The sequence below is a fragment of the Protomyctophum parallelum genome, assembly GCF_964188405.1.
Source record: "Protomyctophum parallelum genome assembly, chromosome: 6".
Lineage (NCBI taxonomy): Eukaryota > Metazoa > Chordata > Actinopteri > Myctophiformes > Myctophidae > Protomyctophum > Protomyctophum parallelum.
Window position 1 is genome coordinate 38,792,250 of NC_139701.1, and position 4,403 is coordinate 38,796,652.

Sequence of the window (4,403 nt, forward strand, 5' to 3'; positions counted from 1 at the left end):
GCTATTAAATATCTGCCAAATATCTTACCAATATTTGGCATTTTGCTTCTTGTATGTACAACGAAATAAAGCTTATTGATTCTTGTTTCTTCTAACGTGCTAATCCCTTGTGTGACTGTCCAGCGTAGAAACCTCGAAACGGCTACATACCATCATGTTGTGCAACTGCAAACATTCGCTGACAGCTGAGAAGAAGTAAAGGGTCGTTCAGAGTTTGTTAAATATAATGAATCATAGCCAAGACTCAAGTGTCTTTCTTGTATGTTTTTTTCTTTACATGGACCTCCTCTGGATTTTCTCTTCAAATAGAATCTTTCTGCCTTGCTCAACATCAAAGAGGGGAGAGGGGAACACAAAGGCCAAGATGAAGAAGATCAATGGAGAAGTGCAAGGAACTATGCACAGCATACAAATGGGGTTAAAAGGTCTCAATGTATACAGGCCTGCATGTGCATGTACACATGTGTGTGTTTATTCCCACAAGCACGGGTTTGCATGTGATTTATCTTTGTGTTTTTGTGACATGTAAAACCTGTTTTACATATTTCTTTCTGCTGAGACCAAAATGGACAAATGTCCAAAATGGACTGACTTCCCTAGCTCATTGTTAAGTGGATGGGTGTTCTTGATGGCACAGAGAGCTTAAAACATTTAAACTACCAGCTGAATAATTATGTCGTTCCTCTTACAGCACGTTTTAACAGCGGGCGACAGCCAGACGATTCTTCCGGAAGTGCATTATTTGTCAATGGGACCTGGCAACTACTGGCGATAGAGGCGATAGCAGGCGAACAGGTGATGGTCGAAAAGTGGGCGGAGGAACGTCGGCCGAAAAGATAGAAATAATTCATCTTTTGGGTGACGTCACCCATGCGATAGTGGGCGATAGCCAATGAAATTCAAGCGACGCTCGCCGTTGGTCTCTGACAGTACGTTTTAACAGCGGGAGACCTTAGAGACCAGCGGCGAGCGTCGCTTGAATTTCATTGGCTATCGCCCAATCGCCCACTATCGCTGGGCGATGTCGCCCAAAAGATGAATTATTTTTATCTTTTCGTACTGTAAGGTCTCCTGCTGTTAAAACGCACTGTAAGGTCTCCTGCTGTTAAAACGTACTGTAAGGTCTCCTGCTGTTAAAACGTACTGTAAGGTCTCCTGCTGTTAAAACGTACTGTAAGGTCTCCCGCTGTTAAAACGTACTGTAAGGTCTCCTGCTGTTAAAACGTACTGTAAGGTCTCCTGCTGTTAAAACGTACTGTAAGGTCTCCCGCTGTTAAAACGTACTGTAAGGTCTCCTGCTGTTAAAACGTACTGTAAGGTCTCCTGCTGTTAAAACGTACTGTAAGGTCTCCTGCTGTTAAAACGTACTGTAAGGTCTCCTGCTGTTAAAACGTACTGTAAGGTCTCCTGCTGTTAAAACGTACTGTAAGGTCTCCCGCTGTTAAAACGTACTGTAAGGTCTCCTGCTGTTAAAACGTACTGTAAGGTCTCCTGCTGTTAAAACGTACTGTAAGGTCTCCTGCTGTTAAAACGTACTGTAAGGTCTCCTGCTGTTAAAACGTACTATAAGGTCTCCTGCTGTTAAAACGTACTGTAAGGTCTCCTGCTGTTAAAACGTACTGTAAGGTCTCCTGCTGTTAAAACGTACTGTAAGGTCTCCTGCTGTTAAAACGTACTGTAAGGTCTCCTGCTGTTAAAACGTACTGTAAGGTCTCCTGCTGTTAAAACGTACTGTAAGGTCTCCTGCTGTTAAAACGTACTGTAAGGTCGCCCGCTGTTAAAACGTACTGTAAGGTCTCCTGCTGTTAAAACGTACTATAAGGTCTCCTGCTGTTAAAACGTACTGTAAGGTCTCCTGCTGTTAAAACGTACTGTAAGGTCTCCTGCTGTTAAAACGTACTGTAAGGTCTCCTGCTGTTAAAACGTACTGTAAGGTCTCCTGCTGTTAAAACGTACTGTAAGGTCTCCTGCTGTTAAAACGTACTGTAAGGTCTCCTGCTGTTAAAACGTACTGTAAGGTCTCCTGCTGTTAAAACGTACTGTAAGGTCTCCTGCTGTTAAAACGTACTGTAAGGTCTCCCGCTGTTAAAACGTACTGTAAGGTCTCCTGCTGTTAAAACGTACTGTAAGGTCTCCTGCTGTTAAAACGTACTGTAAGGTCTCCTGCTGTTAAAACGTACTGTAAGGTCTCCTGCTGTTAAAACGTACTGTAAGGTCTCCTGCTGTTAAAACGCACTGTAAGGTCGCCCGCTGTTAAAACGTACTGTAAGGTCGCCCGCTGTTAAAACGTACTGTAAGGTCGCCTGCTGTTAAAACGTACTGTAAGGTCGCCTGCTGTTAAAACGTACTGTAAGGTCTCCTGCTGTTAAAACGTACTGTAAGGTCTCCCGCTGTTAAAACGTACTGTAAGGTCTCCCGCTGTTAAAACGTACTGTAAGGTCTCCCGCTGTTAAAACGTACTGTAAGGTCTCCTGCTGTTAAAACGCACTGTAAGGTCGCCCGCTGTTAAAACGTACTGTAAGGTCGCCCGCTGTTAAAACGTACTGTAAGGTCGCCTGCTGTTAAAACGTACTGTAAGGTCGCCTGCTGTTAAAACGTACTGTAAGGTCTCCTGCTGTTAAAACGTACTGTAAGGTCTCCCGCTGTTAAAACGTACTGTAAGGTCTCCCGCTGTTAAAACGTACTGTAAGGTCTCCCGCTGTTAAAACGTACTGTAAGGTCTCCTGCTGTTAAAACGTACTGTAAGGTCTCCTGCTGTTAAAACGTACTGTAAGGTCTCCTGCTGTTAAAACGTACTGTAAGGTCGCCCGCTGTTAAAACGTACTGTAAGGTCTCCTGCTGTTAAAACGTACTATAAGGTCTCCTGCTGTTAAAACGTACTGTAAGGTCTCCTGCTGTTAAAACGTACTGTAAGGTCTCCTGCTGTTAAAACGTACTGTAAGGTCTCCTGCTGTTAAAACGTACTGTAAGGTCTCCTGCTGTTAAAACGTACTGTAAGGTCTCCTGCTGTTAAAACGTACTGTAAGGTCTCCTGCTGTTAAAACGTACTATAAGGTCTCCTGCTGTTAAAACGTACTGTAAGGTCTCCTGCTGTTAAAACGTACTGTAAGGTCTCCTGCTGTTAAAACGTACTGTAAGGTCTCCCGCTGTTAAAACGTACTGTAAGGTCTCCTGCTGTTAAAACGTACTGTAAGGTCTCCTGCTGTTAAAACGTACTGTAAGGTCTCCTGCTGTTAAAACGTACTGTAAGGTCTCCTGCTGTTAAAACGTACTGTAAGGTCTCCTGCTGTTAAAACGCACTGTAAGGTCGCCCGCTGTTAAAACGTACTGTAAGGTCGCCCGCTGTTAAAACGTACTGTAAGGTCGCCTGCTGTTAAAACGTACTGTAAGGTCGCCTGCTGTTAAAACGTACTGTAAGGTCTCCTGCTGTTAAAACGTACTGTAAGGTCTCCCGCTGTTAAAACGTACTGTAAGGTCTCCCGCTGTTAAAACGTACTGTAAGGTCTCCCGCTGTTAAAACGTACTGTAAGGTCTCCTGCTGTTAAAACGTACTGTAAGGTCTCCTGCTGTTAAAACGTACTGTAAGGTCTCCTGCTGTTAAAACGTACTGTAAGGTCTCCTGCTGTTAAAACGTACTGTAAGGTCTCCCGCTGTTAAAACGTACTGTAAGGTCTCCTGCTGTTAAAACGTACTGTAAGGTCGCCCGCTGTTAAAACGTACTATAAGGTCTCCTGCTGTTAAAACGTACTGTAAGGTCGCCCGCTGTTAAAACGTACTGTAAGGTCTCCTGCTGTTAAAACGTACTGTAAGGTCTCCTGCTGTTAAAACGTACTGTAAGGTCGCCCGCTGTTAAAACGTACTGTAAGGTCGCCCGCTGATAAAACGTACTGTAAGGTCGCCCGCTGATAAAACGTACTGTAAGGTCTCCTGCTGTTAAAACGCACTGTAAGGTCGCCCGCTGATAAAACGTACTGTAAGGTCGCCCGCTGATAAAACGTACTGTAAGGTCGCCCGCTGTTAAAACGTACTGTAAGGTCTCCTGCTGTTAAAACGCACTGTAAGGTCGCCCGCTGATAAAAACGTACGTACGTTTTAACAGCGGGCGAGCATCGGCCGACACATCGCCCAATCCGCCCAATCGGCCAGTATCGCCTGAAAAGATTAATCATTTTTATCTTTTCGGGCGACGTTGCTCCGCCCACTTTTCAACCATCGCCTGTTCGCCTGCTATCGCCGGTAGTCGCCGGGTCCCATAGACAAATAATGCACTTCCGGAAAATTGGTCTGGCTGTCGCCCGCTGTTCCTGCCATCTTACCATCATCTGTTGACCACTGCTGGTTAAGAAACAGGAGTCTGGACACAAGAGAAATCTGCTTATCGTATAGTGCAGTGGTTCTCAACC